Source organism: Pristiophorus japonicus, chromosome 1 (assembly GCF_044704955.1).
Source record: "Pristiophorus japonicus isolate sPriJap1 chromosome 1, sPriJap1.hap1, whole genome shotgun sequence".
NCBI classification, from domain to species: Eukaryota; Metazoa; Chordata; class Chondrichthyes; family Pristiophoridae; genus Pristiophorus; species Pristiophorus japonicus.
In genome coordinates this window covers 186,544,727-186,564,450 of record NC_091977.1, presented here as the reverse complement: position 1 = coordinate 186,564,450, position 19,724 = coordinate 186,544,727, and positions in this window count along the sequence as shown.

Sequence of the window (19,724 nt, the reverse complement as noted above, 5' to 3'; positions counted from 1 at the left end):
TATGGTCATTCTATAAGAAGCCTTGATGTTTTATAATACCTAACATTTCAATGAGTTAACTATCAAACTGACTGTTTAAGTGCAAAGCCTTAACTAAACATGGATGACATTGTGTTTGAACATTGTTAATTGTTATAGTCCTTTTGATCTCCACAATCTGATGATCTTTGGCACTGACCAGACTAGATATCTCCACTAACATTAATTTACTCCTGGGGCCTCTGAATGTGCCTTGATGATTAACTCAAGTCTATTGATTATAGCGGTTTAAAAAGAAGCATTGTTTCTTTCACTGTCTTCCGAAATCTGAAACCACACTGCCGAAAAAGAGGACTATTAAAAATATTAGAATATGAATAATAAATAAATGTTTGTAGACATACTGATTTTTCTAATGGACTCAAAACCACCACTTCTGTTAGACACTATAGATATTTTTATCGACGGGCTTGTTTAGTTCAGAATCAGAGAAGCTGGTGTTTGTGAGCATTTACACGACTCCCAACTCCCTTCATTTTCTGTTTTTCCTTGATTGTCTCCCTAAATTTCAATTCTTTGAAACTTTGGTACTATGAGCCTTAGCCATTTACCTCCTGTTTAATCTATATTTTTCCATACATGTATAATGTCTGTGGAAGCCTTCACTTTTGGAATAGTGCTCCAAGATGGTTTTGGGTGCTGATTTTTCTGATAAAGTGGCTAATTAGCCGAGCTGTAGTACCAATTCTTCTGAGTTACTTATTTCATGGCTAGCAATAAAGCTTCATTTTCTTATAAAATTCAGAAGAGTGCCCCAATTCTTCAAACTTTAACCAAAGCTTCTCAAATATAACAACTAAGATAAGTGATGTGATAGAAACTGACAATCAAGGAGAACCTGTAAGAGTCTTAAAAGTAACTTGCATCACCCTTTCCTAACACTGAATTAGACACAAGTCTCCAGAGTTCAAAAACATAATTGGCCAGATTTTGCAGTAGGGGGGAATGTAATGGCATCTGCCGTTAGTTAGACTTGCTCTTGCACGTTTAGGTTTTTAATTTTTTTGCAAGTTGCTGAAAGTGCAAACTGATAATGGCACAGTGAGGGAAACCGGGCATCTGGTGCTTGAGAGAACAGGACAACTAACAGTTTATCTCCTCAACCAATCAGATTGAGGGATTGTGAAATTAACAGCGCAAGGACTGAGATGGAAATGCGAATTAGAGTGGGTGAATTCAGTATCAAATCAGATACAAAAAGAGAGATAAACAGAGGCAAAGAGAAATTGGATTAAGAGAGAGAAAAAAGTTTTAAAAAAATTAATTTAAATTTGACATTTTAAGATCTCCTAACAATTGAAGCCCGAAGGAATGAGACTCCACACTTGTAATTGTTCATTTTCACTGCCAGAAAGGTTGACTGGCTGTAATCAACACTTATCACGTTGTTAAAAAGGTACTTGGACTGGAATAGACAAAACGTAACTTTCTGTGGTGAGTTTAGTTCGTATCTAGCATGCAATTACAGCGACTTCATGCTATTCAATGCATTTCAATGGTGAGCCAGACAGCGAAATGCCGTTATCATGAAGCTCACGGCAGAGCAGTGCAACTCGGAGAGCAACTTTTGGATACCCACATTTAACTGCGCATCTTCCCCTCGCCTGAAGTTACTGTGCCATTTGCACGTAAATAATGGAGAGTGCTACTAGCCTCACTGCTGTCAAAATAGTGCCAGGTACCACAAAGGAAATATTGTCTTGGAGTTGTTAGACAGCTAATTCCTTAAAAAAGATGTATTGACCAGATTTTCTTCATCAATTTTCAGGCAAGAAAATGCTATAATAGTAACAATTTGTAAAATCAAGCAGTTAATTTGGATAACATAGCTTACCCTGAAGGTGTGCAATATATATGTAGCCAAAATATGAAAAGAGTTATTTATCACACAAGCAAACTTTCTGTACTAATCCATCATGACATCTGCATAACGTGTCTCTAAATCTGATCTCCCCACAATGCCATCATCAGTTGAAATTCGGTATAGCAATTCTGTGACACTGCCAGAATTATGCACCAAGAAGCTAACCCTGACCATGTCCAGACTCAATCACCCATGTGTATATATACAAAGATCATGTCTTTGCTATAAAGTCAGCTCTTTCAGCCCCAGGGCTCCTACAGAGGATTTTTGTTAACTTGTTATTTTATTGCTAGTATAATTACTAAAATGTTTTCTCACTTCTGCCAAGAGAAAGATAACTTTAATCGCTCTTTATTCACAAAAGAGAAAGCACCAGAGTGATGAAATCCATTAATCTTTTTTGTGTTCAGATAGATAGCACCCTTCATGGTTACTGTCTGCTGAACTCTACATTTATCAGAAACTCACAGAGCTTCTCTGATAATCTTCTGGGTTTTAGATAATGACATAGAATGTTGGGAGTACCAAGAACAAGGCAAAAAGACAGTGAGCCAAGAATCAAAATGCAAGCTTGCCCATAAGCATAGGGAATGCTTGGGATAGAGTTCCAACTCAGTGATTAGCCCACAATAAAAAGGCCATAATAACCTGATCCAACCATAATGTACTGCCACAGTCCAGAGATCTACAGAACTAGTGGGAACCAGTTCAAACTTAGCCATCTCCAGGTCAGGTCCAAGACCACCCCAACATCTGTCGTCGAGCTACAGTACATGGACGACGCCTGCGCACATACAGAGGCTGAACTCCAGGATATAGTCGACGTATTTACTGTGGTGTACGAAAGCATGGGCCTTACGCTAAACATCAGCAAGACAAAGTTCCTCCACCAGCCTGACCTTACCACACAGCACTGTCCGCCAGTCATCAAGATCCACGGCACGGTCCTGGACAACGTGGACCACTTCCAATATCTCGGGGGCCTCCTATCAACAAGAGCAGGCATTGACAACGAGATCCAATACCGCCTCCAGTGTGCCAGTGCAGCCTTTGGCCACCTGAGGAAAAGAGTGTTTGAAGACCAGGCCCTCAAAGCTGCCACCAAGCTCATGGTCTACAGGGATGTAGTAATACCTGCCCTCCTGTATGGCTCAGAGTCATGGACCATGTACAGTAGACACCTCAAATCGCTGGAGAAATACCACCAACGATGTCTCCACAAGATCCTACAAATCCCCTGGAAGGACAGATGCACCAACATTAGCGTCCTCGACCAGACCAACATCCCCAGCATCGAAGCACTGACCACACTGGATCAGCTCCGCTGGGCAGGCTACTTAGTTCGTATGCCAGACACGAGACTCCCAAAGCAAGCGCTCTACTTGGAACTCCTTCGCGGCAAATAAGCCAAAGGTGGGCAGCGGAAACGTTACAAGGACACCCTCAAAGCCTCCCTGATAAAATGCAACATCCCCACTGACACCTGGGAGACCCTGGCCAAAGACCGCTCTAAGGAAGCGCATCTGGGAGGGCACTGAGCACCTCGAGTCTCAACGCCGAGAGCATGCAGAAATCAAGCGCAGGCAGCGGAAATAGCGTGCGACAAACCAGTCCCACCTACCCCTTCCCTCAACGACTATCTGCCCCACCTGTGACAGAGACTGTGGTTCTTGTATTGGACTGTTCAGCCACCTAAGAACTCATGTTAAGAGTGGAAGTAAGTTGTCCTCGATTCCGAGGGACTGCCTATGATGATGATGACTACCACAGTTCAGTGATCCAATGTGAATCCTACCACCTCAACTAAGTTATGTAGAAGCAACTACAACTTGCCTTTTCTTACTCCCTGTACTGCTTCACCCAATGGATAACCATTCAATCCTCAGTGCCTTATATTTGCTCATAGTTACGCTCCTCTGTGTCACCCGTTTTGTCCACATTACTGGTACCTACACATTAGACAAATCTAGCTCCATTGATGATCCCCTTTCTAGCCTCACCTGTCACTTCCTTTATTGTCTGCGATGGTCACCCAATCTCTCTTACCAGCTTCTCTGCTCCTAGTAACCTGTGGAGTGACCAACCTTAGGAATGTCTGCTCCAGAAAATGTTCTTCTTCCTTAATGTTGAAAAGTAAAGCCTGAATGGCCTGTCAAGATGGAAGCAACCATTTTCACAACTACTTAGCAATGGTTGCGGGGAGGTTTCTTCACAGGGTAGGGGTCAGCACAGAGCCAGGTATGGAGCTGTGCTATATATTGTATGGACACGTGCTTCTCACATGCACCACAAATATGGTGCAGACAGTAACAGATGCAATCAGCTGCAGCTTCAAGTCTGCACATGTGGGTTGATTTCCAATCATTTTTATGTTACTTTTTAATTCTCGGCCCCTTCAGTCTTGGCAAAGGCTGCTAATGGATTGGATTGCATTTTGAACCTTTTTAAAAATTTTCAGAATTGTTGTCTCCCATCGTGACAATTCACTTTAATTGTCTCTGTCCCTTTAAATTTCAAGTATATGCAATTTTCTATTCCCACCACGACCCTCCTCTCTCCACCTACTGTGAACAATTATATAAATGAGCTGGCCCAAGAAATTTGAGTGCTATTCGCACTGTAGCATTCTGGCACAATTACCTTTTGGACACCAGTAGAGGAAAACTGGCCTCAATATATCAACAGCAACTTGCATATATATATATATAGTGCCTTTAATACTGAAAATGTCTCAAGGTCAAGGGTGCAAAGAAAAATAAATAGGAATAGATAAGTGAGCAGACACTGAGCCCTGGAGGAAAATATTAGAAGAGATGACAGAAAGCTTGATAAATAGATTTTGAGAAGGTTTTTAAAGATGGAGAGAGACGAGCAGCAGTGAGTTTTAGGGAGGGAATTTGGGAGAGTAGGGCTGAGACTGCTGAGGGCTCTACCAGTCGTAGTGGGGCACAGAAGGGGGGAATTCACAAAAAGCCAGAGTTTGAAGGCTAGTGTGCGTCAGAAGATACAAGGCTGGAGGAGATTGCAGCGATATGTTGGGTTAAGGCCATGGAGGGATTTGAAGATGAGGATTTTACATTCAATGCTTTGGGGGAGGATGTCAGTACAGGTCAATAAGGATGGGACGATGGATAAACAAGACTTGATGTGGGACAGCATATGAGTGGCAGAGTCCAGGGCAAGTTGGAGTTAATGGAGGGTAGAGGATGGGAGGCCAGAAAGGAAGACATTGGAGAAGTTGAATCTAGAGGTGAAAAAGGGGTTCAGCATAAGAATGGCTTACTTAGGTGCAAAGGCAAGTAATGATGCAGAGATAGAAATAAATGGCCTTGATATCGATAGAATGCAAGGCTTAAAACTCAGCTCAGGGTCTAACACGATACCAAGTTTTCTCACGGACTGATTCAGCCTGTGAAAGGCCAGGGAGGGAAACTGAGTCAGTGGCAAGGAAGTGCAGTTTGTGGCAGGTGCCAAAAACATTGGCTTCAGTCTACTTGCTGTTAAAGTTGGAGGAAGTTGTAGCTTATCCAGAAATGATGTTGGACAGGCAGTCAAGCATCACAAAGATAGCCATGAAGAGGTAGAACTGGGTGTCATCAACAACAATTTGAATTTGTATAGCACCTTTAATATAGAAAAATGTCCTAATACGCTTCACAAAGGTGTAATCAGATAAAGAATCAATGTTGCGTCAAAGAGGAGATATTAGGAGGGATGACCAAAAGATTCATAAATGATCTGAAGCTAGGAGTCACAAGCACAAAGGCTAAATTTGTAAATGATACAAAACTAATGAAGGTGGAAGACTGCAAAGCTGAACAGAATAAGCTGCAGGAAGATTTAAATATACTTGGGAATTGGGCAGACAGGTGACAGATGAAATTCAGTGTAGAGAAATGGGGACAAAAAAAAAACAAAAGGAAGGGATTAGTACTTAACTGAAAGGGAAATAATGTGTATGGAAAATGAAAGCGATCTGGAGGTCCTGAAGTGACGTATGGCAAGTATAGAATGCTTGGAAGGAACAGATAACTTTAGATCTATTGACCCCAAAACGTTCCACCACTGGCCATTTCTTCTCCTCATGTCTGGGTCTGTTGTAGACTAAAGGATAGAGCTGGATTGCTATGATTAGTCAACAACTCCATTATTGTTGTATCATGCGACGAACAGGATGGGTAGAAGGAGAACTAGATGGACCTTGATCTTTTTAGGTCTAGTAATTCTTATGTCACAAAGTATTACAAGGTATTTACAGCACAGAAACAGGCCATTCGTCTTAACAGGTCCATGCCAGTGTTTATGCTCCACAAGAGCCTTACGACCCTATGCTTAGTAAATTAGATGGATTTTTAAAGGAGAGTATTAAAGGAAGAGAGAGCGGAAGCAGCAGAGGGGTTAAGGAAGAGAGTTCTAGAAGTTAGGTTCTAGGCGACTGATCACCAGTGGTGGGTCGAAGTGAAACTAGCACCGCACCTCTGAATGATGACTGAGGGGTAGCACGTAGAGGTGGATATTTTGTGTAATTCTAATGGGAGAACCTTTCTTAAAGCAGTTAATGGTTGTCCTGCAAAAAAATAATTAAAAAGACCAATGTGGGAAAAAGACAGAGTCATTCTATGAGGCCCAACAGCAAAAGCAGCTGTGCACTCTCCCAGGAGTACAGAGTTCTAAGGGACGCTTGTTATTCAAGCCCATTTTCTTTATTCGGGTGATTTTAGTCTGTTTTGAGCCTTTCTCCAAACAGTATACAGTGGAAGTGATGCAGAGTTTTGGAGACAAAGAAAACAGTTCTTGACACTACTGGAGTTGTCCCACTTTTTGTCAGGTCATCACAAAAATACACACTGGTCCAGACAGTGGTTCCACCAAGTAAAAATGGAGCTGTTTAACATCCCAGCACATGAGGAGAATGCATGGCAACAAGCAACAACAACCTTTTGAATTTGTGAAGCATCTTTAACAGTAAAACATTCAAGGCACTCTACATATGGACAAAATGGAACAATAGATTTAGGTGGATTGTCCATAGGATTTTGAAGAGCCTTTTAAAAAACGGAGGGAAGCAGCAAGGCAAAGATGTGTAGGGAAAAAGTTCCAAAAATCTAGAACCCAGATGGTTGAAAGCTCTGTCACTAAGTAAAGAAAGTCAGGTATGCATAGAAGTCCAGAAGCAGAGGACTATCGAACATGGACTAGCAAGTAAGGCTGGATAAGATTGTCAAGAAGCATTGTAAATTAGATTTTATTCAGTGCACTGGGAGACAGGAAGCTAGTGGATGTCAGTAAGGACAAAAGTGATGTGTACGCAAGGCTCAGTGCAAGACAGGCTGTGCACAGTGGTGTTTTGGGCACTTTGAAGTTTGTGTAGGGAGGAGCTCCGGAGGCTGGCTAGAATAGAACATAAGAACTAGGAGCAGGAGTAGGCCACTTGGCCCCTCGAGCCTGCTTCACCATTCAATAAGATCATGGGCTCAGCTCCACTTCCCTGCCCACTCCCCATAGCCCTTTATTCCTTTATCGCTCAAGCATCTGTCATCTCCGCCTTAAATATATTCAATGACCCAGCCTCCACAGCTCTCTCAGGCAGAGAATTCCAGATTTACAACCCTCTGAGAGAAGAAATTCCTCCTCATCTCAATTTTAAAAGGGCGGCCCCTTATTCTGAGACTGTCCCCTAGTTTTAGTTTCCCCATAAGTGGAAATATCCTCTCTGCATCCACCTTGTCGAGCCCCCTCATTATCTTACATGTTTCGATAAGATCACCTCTCATTCTTCTGAACTCCAATGAGTATAGGCCCAACATACTCAACCTATCTTCATAAGTCAACCCCCTCATCTCCGGAAACAACCTAATGAACAGCCTCCAATGAAAGTATATCCCTCCTTAAATACGGAGCATAAAACTGTACGCAGTACTATAGCCTCATCAATACCCTGTACAGTTGTAGCAGGACTTCTCTGCTTTTATACTCTATCCCCCTTGCAATAAAGGCCAACATTCTATTTGCCTTCCTGATTACTTGCTGTACCTGCATACTAACATTTTGTGTTTCATGCACAAGGACCCCCAGGTCGCTCTGCACTGCAGCACTTTGCAATTTTTCTCCATTTAAATTATAATTTGCTTTTCTATTTTTTCTGCCAAAGTAGATAACCTCACATTGCCCCACATTGTACTCCACCTGCCAAATATTTGCCCACACACTTAGCTTGTCTATATTATCCCTTTGCAGATTTTTTGTGTCCTCCTCACAATTTGCTTTCCCACCTATCTTTGTATTATCAGCGAACTTGGCTACATTACACTTGGTCCCTTCATCCAAGTCATTAACATAGATTGTAAATAGTTGAGGCCCCAGCACCGATTTCACTGGCACCCCACTATTTACTGTTTGCCAACCAGAAAATGAACCATTTATCCCGACTCTCTGTTTTCTGTTAGTTAGCCAATCCTCTATCCATGCTAATATATTACCCCCAACCCCAAACGGTCAGAAGTGAAAGTTCTACAAAAGGCTGCAAAGCTGGAGAGTCCCGAGAGCGGGAGAGTTCGGGAGCGGGAGAGTCCTGGAGAGTCCGAGAGCGGGAGAGTCCGAGAACGGGAGAGTCCGAGAGTGGGAGAGTTCGGGAGAGTCTGAGAGCGGGAGAGTCCGAGAGCAGGAGAGTCCTGGAGAGTCTGAGAACGGGAGAGTCCTGGAGAGTCTGAGAGCGGGAGAGTTCGGGAGAGTCTGAGAGCGGGAGAGTTCGGGAGAGTCTGAGAGCGGGAGAGTTCGGGAGAGTCCGAGAACGGGAGAGTCCTGGAGAGTCTCAGAACGGGAGAGTCCTGGAGAGTCCCGAGAGCGGGAGAGTCCTGGAGAGTCTGAGAGCGGGAGAGTCCTGGAGAGTCTGAGAGCGGGAGAGTTCGGGAGAGTCTGAGAGCCGGAGAGTCCCGAGAGCAGGAGAGTCCTGGAGAGTCCGAGAACGGGAGAGTCCTGGAGAGTCTGAGAGCAGGAGAGTCCCGAGAGCGGGAGAGTCCTGGAGAGTCCCGAGAGCGGGAGAGTCCTGGAGAGTCTGAGAGCGGGAGAGTCCTGGAGAGTCTGAGAACGGGAGAATCCTGGAGTGTCCGAGAACGGGAGAGTCCTGGAGAGTCTGAGAACGGGAGAGTCCTGGAGTGTCCGAGAACGGGAGAGTTCGGGAGGGACCGAGTGCGGGAGAGTCCTGGAGAGTCTGAGAACGGGAGAGTCCTGGAGTGTCCGAGAACGGGAGAGTTCGTGAGGGTCCGAGTGCGGGAGAGTCCTGGAGAGTCTGAGAACGGGAGAGTTCAGGAGAGTCTGAGAACGGGAGAGTCCTGGAGAGTTTGAGAGCGGGAGAGTCCTGGAGAGTCCGAGAACGGGAGAGTCCTGGAGAGTCCGAGAACGGGAGAGTTCGGGAGAGTCCGAGAACGGGAGAGTTCGGGAGAGTCTGAGAACGGGAAAGTTCGGGAGAGTCCTGGAGAGTCTGAGAATGGGAGAGTTCGGGAGAGTCCGAGAACGGGAGAGTTTGGGAGAGTCCGAGAATGGGAGAGTCCTGGAGAGTCCGAGAACGGGAGAGTTCGGGAGAGTCCGAGAACGGGAGAAGTTTGGGAGAGTCCGAGTGCGGGAGAGTCCTGGAGAGTCTGAGAACGGGAGAGTACTCGAGTGTCCGAGAACGGGAGAATTCGGGAGAGTCCGAGAGCGGGAGAGTTCGGGAGAGTCTGAGAACGGGAGAGTCTGAGAGTGGGAGAGTTCGGGAGAGTCTGAGAGCAGGAGAGTTCGGGAGAATCCCAAGAGTGGGAGAGTCCTGAGAACGGGAGAGTTCTGGAGAGTTCCGTGAGTTCAGGAGTACGAGGAGTGGGAGGGCCGGAGGTCGGCAAGGAGTTCACTTCTGATGAGGATCTCGCAGCCTTCATCTGGGTAGGTAAGTGGTTGGCTGTTTGATTGGTAAGTATCTCTCTTTATCTTTTTTCTTTTTAATCAGCTAAGTCTAACTAGAGAGATGGCAGGGGAGTTCAGTCCTGTGGAGTGCATGTCCTGTGACATGTGGGAATTCCTGGACACTTTGCGAAGCCTAGACAACCATGTGTGCAGGAGATGTCTCCAGCTTCAACTACTCCAGCTCCGCGTTTCAGAGCTTGAGCGGCGGTTGGAGTCAATACGGTGCATCAGCGAGGCTGAGAACTACGTGGATAGCATGTTTCAGGAGGTGGTCAGGCTGCAGCTTAAAAGCGTTCAGGCAGAGGGAAAGTGGGTGAACACCAGACGGAGGACGAACACTAGGTAGTGCAGGAGTCTCCCCTTGAGTCCATCTCACTTTCCAACCGATATTCACTTCTGAGTAACAGTGAGGGTGATGGTGCCTCTGGGGAGTGCAGTCAGAGCCAAGTCCAAGGCACCACAGGTGGCTCAGCTGCACAGAGGGGAGGGACGAAGTATAAGAGAGCTCTAGTGATAGGGAATTCAATAGTCAGGGGAACAGAGAAGCGTTTCTGCAGCCGCAGGCATGACTCCAGAATGGTGTGGTGCCTCCCTGGTGCCAGGGTCAAGGATGTCACAGAGCGGATGCAGGGCATTCTGGGGGGAGAAGGTAAACAGCTAGAGGTCGTGGTCCATATCAGGACCAACCATATAGGTAGAAAGAGGGAGAATTTAGGAAGCTAGGAAGCAAATTAAAAGGTAGGACATCAAAGGTAGTAATCTAGTAATCACCGGGTTATTACCGGTGTCACTTGCTAATGAGTACAAGAATAGAAGGATAGAGAGGATGAACGTGTTTCTGGAGAGTTGGTGTAGGATGGAGGGTTTTTAATTCCTGAGGCATTGGGACTACTTCTGGGGGAGATGGGACCCGTACAAACCAGACGGGTTGCACCTGAACAGCGCTGGGACCAATATCCTCGCGGGGAGTTTTGCTAGTGCTGTTGGGGACAGTTAAAACTAGCTTGGCAGGGGGATGGGAATCTGAGAATAAATTCAATAGGGAAGGAAGTAAAGCTGAAATTGGATAGCAAGAATGTAGAAAGTGAATCTGCAAGACAGAGGAAACAGGGGTTAGTAAGTAGTAATCAAGGAGGTCTTCCTGTGCTAAATGGTATATACTTCAATGCAAGGACTATAGCGAATAAGGCGGATGAGCTAAGAGCGCAGGTAGACACTTGGGAGTGATACGTCCTTACTATACAGTATAAATGCACACGAGGCCCATGCTTGAGAGAAGGTCAGTCTGTGACCTGTCCTTTATTCCTTAGCACTCAAGTGATGGAAGTGGGTGGAGCTTCCCCTTTTATATCTGAAGGTCTAGGTTAGGAGTGTCTCCCACAAGTTCACCACCTAGTGCTCATTGTTCTCATAGTGTACAACTTAGGTCAGATTATACATGGGTTACAATGCTGGTTGAATACATGACATCACCTCCCCCCCCAAAGTCTTATTGGGATCACAGGTTGAGTCTCTCTGGTGGTTTACGCTCCCTTGTTGAGCGCCTGAGTTGGGGCTCCGGTTGTTGGGCGCTGGCTTGAGTGTCTGCTGTTTGCGGTGCCTCAGGCCTGTCCGGACTGCCCACAGTGACTGGGCTCTCCTCCCTTTGGTTCCTGTGTTTGGTCACCTGTGGAGGAGTGAACTCTATATCGTATTCTTCCTCTGCTTCTTCTATGGGGTTGCTGAACCTCCTTTTTGTTTGATCCATATGTTTGCGGCCGATTTGTCCATTGGTAAGTTTAACTACCAGAATCCTATTTCCCTCTTCGGCAACCACAGTGCCTGCGAGCCATTTAGGCCCTGCAGCGTAGTTGAGGACAAAAACAGGGTCATTTACATCAATACATCGCGCCCTCGCATTCCTGTCATGGTAGTCATATTGTGACTGGCGTCTGCTCTCGACAATTTCTTTCATGGTGGGGTGTATAGGGATAACCTGGTTTTGAGCATCCTTATCATTAGCAGTTCTGCGGGTGGAACCCCTGTGAGCGAGTGTGGTCAGGATCTGTAGGCCAACAGGAGGCGTGATAAGCGGCATTGTAGGGAACCCCCTTGGATTCTGAGCATCCCCTGTTTGATTATCTGCACTGCTCGTTCTGCCTGGCCGTTTGAGGCCGGCTTGAACGGTGCCATTCTAACATGGTTAATTCAATTGCCTACCATGAAGTCCTGGAATTCAGTGCTTGTGAAGCATGGGCCATTGTCGCTGACCAAGACATCCGGTAGACCATGGGCGGCGAACATTGCCCGTAGACTTTCTACCGTGGCAGAGGATGTGCTTGAATTTAAAATGTCACACTCGATCCATTTTGAGTAGGGGTCTACTACAACCAAAAACATTTTTCCCATGAAAGGACCTGTGTAGTCCACATGGATGCATGACCAAGGCTTGGCGGGCCAGGGGCTAAGGGGGGCTTCCCTGGGCGCATTGCCCAGCTGGGCACACGTGTTGCACCTGCGAACACAAAGTTCCAGATCTGCGTCTATCCCTGGCCACGAAACGTGTGACCTGGCAATTGCCTTCATCGTGACAATGCCCGGGTGCTCATTGTGGAGTTTTCTGATGAACACCTCTCTGCCCATCTGGGACATGACTACGCGGTTTCCCCACAATAGGCAATTGGCCTGAATCGAGAGTTCATCCTTGCGCCTGTGAAATGGTTTAAATTTCTCAGGGCATGCCCTGTACGTGGCTGCCCAGTTTCCATTCAGGACACATTTCTTGACTAGAGACAATAGCGGGTCTCTATTTGTCCAGACTTTAATCTGACGGGCTGTCACGGGTGAGCCTTTGCTTCCGAAGGCTTCAACAGCCATGACCATCTCAGCAGCATGCTCGGTAGCCCCCTCAGTGGTGGCTAGTGGGAGCCTGCTGAGTGCATCGGCGCAGTTTTCGGCGCCTGGTCTGTGCCGAATTGTGTAGTCATAGGCGGCTAACGTGAGTGCCCACCTTTGTATGCGTTTGCATTTATGGCCTTGTTGTCAGCCAAAAGGGACATTAAGGGTTTGTGATCTGTCTCCAGCTCAAATTTCCTGCCATACAGGTACTGGTGCATTTCCTTTACCGCATATACACATGCGAGCGCGTCCTTTTCTACCATCCCGTAGCCCCTTTCTGCCTGGGACAGACTTCTGGAGGCATAAGCTACCGGCTGTAACTGACCCTTGGCATTGACATGCTGCAACACACACCCGACATCATAGGACGACGCATCGCACGTTAACACAAGTTTCTTACATGGGTCATATAGTGTTAACAGATTGTTGGAACATAACAAATTGCGTGCTCTATTCAAAGCCCTTTCCTGGCTGTCCCCCCAGACCCATTCGCGACCTTTGCATAGGAGCACGTGTAGCGGCTCTAGCAGCGTGCTCAATTTGGGAAGAAAGTTACCAAAATAGTTCAGGAGCCCCAGGAACGAACGCAGCTCCGTTGTGTTACGGGGCCTGGGTGCTCTCTGGATCGCTTCCGTCTTGGATGCAGTAGGGCTGATCCCGTCTGCTGCTACCCTCATCCCAAGGAATTCTACCTCTGGAGCTAGGAAGACGCACTTTGCCTTTTTCAGTTGCAGCCCTACCCGGTCCAGTCTGTATAGCACCTCCTCCAGGTTGTGGAGGTGTTCTTCAGTATCGTAACCCATGATGAGGATGTCGTCCTGAAAAACCACCGTCCCTGGAATCGACTTGAGGAGGCTTTCCATATTTCATTGGAAGATCGCGGCAGCCGAGCGAATCCCGAACATCTGTTGCACCTTGTGTGCTGTGATGGTGGTCAGCTTCTTCGACTCACTCGCCAGCTCCTGGGTCATGTAAGCTGAGGTCAGGTCCAATTTTGAAAAAAGTTTGCCACCGGATAGCGTCGCAAAGAGGTCCTCTGCTCTCGGTAGCGGGTACTGGTCTTGGAGTGACACCCGATTGATGGTGGCCTAGTAATCACCACATATCCTGACCGACCCATCCGCATTGAGCACCGGCACAATCGGGCTCGCCCAGTCACTGAATTCGACTGGCGAGATGATGCCTTCCCTCAATAGGCGGTCCAATTCGCCCTCTATCTTTTCTCGCATCATGTACGGCGCCGCTCTGGCCTTGTGGTGTACTGGCCTGGCATCCGGGTTGATGTGAATCACTACCTTGGCCCCCATGAAAGTGCCAATGCCGGGTTGAAATAATGAGTCAAATTTGTCCAGGATCTGTGAGCATGATACTCGCTCCACAGAGGAAATTGCATTGACATCACCCCATTTCCAGTTCATGACAGCAAGCCAACTCCTCCCCAGTAGTGCGGGACCGTCCCCTGGGACAATCCAGAGTGGCAGTCTGTTCTCCGAATCTTTGTGGGTCACGACTACCATGGCGCTGCCTAGCACCGGAATGATCTCCTTTGTGTATGTCCGTAGATGTGCGTCAATCGGCGATAATTTTGGCCTCCTGGCCTTGGACGCCCACAACTTTTCGAACTGTTTGATACCCATCAGGGACTGGCTGGCCCCCGTGTCTAGCTCCATTGATACTGGGATGCCATTGAGGAGCACTTTCATCATTATCGGTGGCGTCCTGGTGGAGAACTGTATACGTGCTCCACATGAACTCGCTGAACTTCAGCTTCCAGCGATTTCCCCCAGCGTTCATTTCTGCAATTTCTGCAGGTATTTTTCTCATCTCTGCAAACTCCGGCTGAGTGTGTACCTCCACGCCTCCAGCATGAGCTGCTGTTTGAAACAAAAGGTCCCTTGCCAGTTGATCGTCCCTGACTGCCCCTGTTATTGCCCTTGATGGCCCCATTACTGGCCGCATTGTCCCTTGCAATGGCGTGAATTGCCGTTCAGCTTGCCATTGTCTCTGTCGAACGCCCCCTCTGGGCTTGACTACATGTTGGGGCATGCCTGATTGCTCTTGTCTGCCTGGAGAACTGTGTGCTGCTTTAACAATGTTGAATCTCTGTCCCAACCATTCCTTAACACAGTCCCTCTCATCTGTTCTGCTCGTGGCCATGCTCGCGTGGTTTAAATCCCAGTTTCTCGTCGCCATTGATATGTCCTTACTATACAGTATAAATGCACACGAGGCCCATGCTTGAGAGAAGGTCAGTCTGTGACCTGTCCTTTATTCCATAGCACTCAAGTGATGGAAGTGGGTGGAGCTTCCCCTTTTATATCTGAAGGTCTAGGTTCGGAGTGTCTCCCACAAGTTCACCACCTAGTGCTCATTGTTCTCACAGTGTACAACTTAAGTCAGATTATACATGGGTTACAATGCTGGTTGAATACATGACAGGGAGTATGACATTATAGTCATTACAGAGACGTGGCTAAAAGAGGGGTAGGTTTGACAGCTCAATATTCCTGGTTACAGGATTTTTAGACAAGTCAAAGAGGGGGGTAAAAAGCGGGGGGGTGGTGGGGTTGCAGTATTGATTAAAGAAATTAGTACAGCTGTGAGGAGGGACGATATGTTAGAGGGCTCATCAAATGAGGCCATATGGGTCGAATTGAAAAATAAAAAAGGCCATGTATTATGGACCCCCAAACAGTGGGAGGGAGATAGAAGAGCAAATATGTAGGCAAATTTCTGTGAAGTCCAAAAACCATAGGGCAGTAATAGTAAGGGATTTTAACTATCCTAATATTGATTGGGACAAATATAGTGTGAAGGGTATAGAGGGTGCGGAATTCTTAAAATGCATTCAAGAGAACTTTTTTAGGCAGTATGTAACAAGCCCAACACGAGAGGGGACGGTTTTGGATTTGGTTTTGGGGAATGAAGCTGGGCAGGTAGAAGAGATATTAGTGGCAGAGCATCATCATCATTATAGGCAGTCCCTCGGAATCGAGGAAGACTTGCTTCCACTCTAAAAATGAGTCCTTTGGTGGCTGTAAAGGCCAATACGAGAACCACAGTCCCTGTCACTGGTGGGACAGATAGTCGTTGAGGGAAAGGGTGGGTGGGGCCGGTTTGCCACACGCTCTTTCCGCTGCCTGGGCTGGATTTCTGCATGCACTCAGCGATGAGACTCGAGATGCTCAGCGCCCCCCCGGATGCACTTCCTGCACTTAGGGCGGTCTTTGGCCAGGGACTCCCAGGTGTCAGTGGGGATGTTGCACTTTATCAGGGAGGCTTTGAGGGTGTCCTTGTAATGTTTCCTCTGCTCACCTTTGGCTCGTTTGGCGTGAAGGAGTTCCAAGTAGAGCGCTTGCTTTGGGAGTCTCGTGTCTGGCCTGCGAACAATGTAGCCTGCCCAGTGGAGCTGAAGAAGTGTGGTCAGTGCTTCAATGCTGGGGATGTTGGCCTGGTTGAGGACACTAACGTAGGGGATTTGCAGGATCTTGTGGAGACATTGTTGGTGGTATTTCTCCAGTGACTTGAGGTGTCTACTGTACATAGTCCATGTCTCTGAGCTGTACAGGAGAGCAGGTATTACTATAGCCCTGTAGACTTTGAGCTTGATGGCAGATTTGAGGGCCTGGTCTTCAAGCACTCTTTTCCTCAGGCGGGCGAAAGGCTGCACTGACGCACTGGAGGAGGTGTTGAATCTCATCGTCAATGTCTGCTCTTGTTGATAAGAGGCTCCCGAGGTATGGGAAATGGTCCATGTTATACAGGGCCGTGCCGTGGATCTTGATGACTGGGGGGCAGATTGGTGGGGGACCCTTGTCTTACGGATGTTTAGTGTAACGCCCATGCTTTTGTACGCCTCAGTAAATACATTGATTATGACTTGGAGTTCGGCCTCTGTGTGTGCGCAGGCGTCGTCCACGTAATGTAGCTCGGCGATAGAGATTGGCGTGGTCTTGGACCTGGTCTGGAGATGGCGAAGGTTGACCAGGTTCCCACTGATTCTGTAGTTTAGTTCCACTCCAATGGAGAGCTAGTTAGCTGTGAGGTGGAGCATGGCAGTGAACAAGATTGAGAAGAGGGTTGGGGTGATGACACAGCCCTGTTTGACCCCGGTCCAGATGTGGATCGGGTTTGTAATGGATCCATTGGTAAGGATCATGGCCTGCATGTCGTCGTGGAGCAGGCGGAGAATGGTGACGAACTTTTGAGGGCATCCGAAACTGAGGAGGATGCTCCATAGACCCTCGCGGTTGACAGTGGGAGAGCATGTGGGTGCCAGTGACCATAATTTAGTCAGATTCAAGATCGTTATGGATAAGGGCAAGGATAGACCATGAATAAATGTCCTAAATTGGGGAAAAGCTAATTTTGCTCAGTTGAGAAATGATTTGGCCACGGTGGACTGGAAACAACTACTTGTATCGGAACAGTGGGAAACATTCAAGGAGGAGATCCGGAGGGCTCAGGCCAAACATGTGCCCTTAAAGAAAAAGGGTGGGAATAACAATTCTAGAGCCCACTGGATGTCCAGAAACTTACAGGGTAGCATAAAGAAAAAAAGCGAAGCTTCTGTCATATACCGACGGCTAAATACTATAGAATCTTTGGAGGAATATAGAAAGTTCAGAGGTAAAATTAAAAAGGATATTAAGAATGCTGAGAGAGAGCATAAAACTTCTTGGCAAGTAAAATTAAGAAAAACCCAAAGATGTTCTATAAATATATTAAGAGCAAGAGGATAACTAAAGGATAACTAAAGAATGGTTAGGGTCTATTAGAGACCATGAGGGTAATCTCTGTGTCGAGGCGGAGGATGTTGGTATGGTTCTAAATGAATAATTTTGTGTCTGTTTTCACAAAGGAAAGGAAAGGAAAGGAATGCAGATACTGCTATCGAGAAGGAGTGTGAAATTCTGGATGAAATAAACATAGTGAGAGAGGAGGTATTAAGGGGTTTAGCAGCTTTGAAAGTAGATAAGTCCCCAGGACCAGATGAAATGCATCCCAGGTTGTTGAACATAAGAACATAGGAAATAGGAGCAGGAGTAGGCCATACGGCTCCTCGAGCCTGCTCCATTTAATACGATCATGGCTGATCCGATCATGGACTCAGGTCCACTTCCCCACCTGCTCCCCATAATCCCTTATTCCCTTATCGTTTAAGAAATTGTCAATTTCTGTTTTTTAAGAAATTGTCAATTTCTGTTTTAAATTTATTCAATGTCCCAGCTTCCACAGTTCTCTGAGACAGCGAGTTCCATAGATTTACAACCATCTGAGAGAAGAAATTTCTCCTCATCTCAGCTTTAAATGGGCGGCCCCTTATTCTAAGATCATGCCCTCTAGCTCTAGTCTCCCCTATCTGTGGAAACATCCTCTCTGCATCCACCTTGTCAAGCCCCCTCATAATCTTATAGGTTTCGATAAGATCACCTCTCATTCTTCTGAATTCCAATGAGTAGAGTCCCAACCTCCTCAACCTTTCCTCATAAGTCAACCCCCTCATCCCCGGAATCAACCTAGTGAACCTTCTCTGAACTGCCTCCAAAGCAAGTATATCCTTTCGAATATATGGAAACCAAAACTGCTCGCAGTATTCCAGGTGTGGTCTCACCAATACCCTGTATAACTATAGCAAGACTTCCCTGCTTTTATACTCCATCCCCTTTGCAATAAAGGCCAAGATTCCATTGGCCTTCGTGATCACTTGCTGTACCTGCATACTAACCTTTTGTGTTTTATGCACAAGTACCCCCAAGTCCCGCTATACTGCAGCACTTTGCAATCTTTCTCCATTTAAATAATAACTTGCTCTTTGATTTTTTTTCTGCCAATGTGCATAACCTCACACTTTCCAACATTATACTCCATCTGCCAAATTTTTGCCCATTCACTTAGTGTATCTATGTCCTTTTGCAGATGTTTTGTGTCCTCCTCACACATTGCTTTTCCTCCCATCTTTGTATCGTCAGCAAACTTGGCTACATTACTCAGTAATGTAGCCTTCTTCCAAGTCGGTAATATAGATTGTAAATAGTTGGGGTCCCAGCACTGATCCTTGCAACACTCCACTAGTTACTGATTGCCAACCTGAGAATGAACCATTTATCCCGACTCTCTGTTTTCTGATAGCCAATCCTCTATCCATGCTAATATATTACCCCCAACCCCATAAACTTTTATCTTATGCAGTAACCTTTTATGTGGTACCTTGTCAAATGCCTTCTGGAAATCCAAATTCACCACATCCACTGGTTCTCCTTTATCCACCCTGTTTGTTACATCCTCAAAGAATTTCAGCAAATTTGTCAAATATGATTTTCCCTTCATAAATCCATGCTGATTCTGCCTGAGCAAATTTTGCTTTTAATAATGGACTCCAACATTTTCTCAACCACAGATGTTAGGCTAACTGGTCTATAGTTTTCTGCTTTTTATCTGCCTTCTTTTTTAAATAGGGGCGTTACATTTGCTGTTTTCCAATCTGCTGGGACCTCCCTCAGAATCTTGGGAATGAGCAAAGTAAAAGAGGAAATAGCAGAAGCCTTGACCATCATTTTCCAGTCTTCTTTGGATTTGGGCATGGTGCCATAGGACTGGAGGACTGCTAATTTGGTACCCTTGTTTAAGAAGGGAGAAAGGAATAGGCCACGTAATTACAGGCCTGTCAACCTAACCTTGGTGGTGGGAAATTTATTGGAAAAAATCCTGAAAGACAGGATAAATCTACATTTAGAAAGGTAAAGATTAATTAGGGACAGTCAGCACTGATTTGTTCAGAGAAGATCATGTTTGACTAATCTGATTGAATTTTTCAAGGAGGTAACCAGGAGGATTGATGAGGGTAGTGTGTACGATGTAGTGGACTTTAGCAAAGCTTTTGATAAGGTCCCACATGGCAGATTAGTCACGAAGGTTAAAGCCCATGGGATCAAAGACAAAGTGGCAAATTGGATCCAAAACTGGCTTAGAGGTAAGAAGCAAAGGGTAATGGTTGATGGATGTTTTT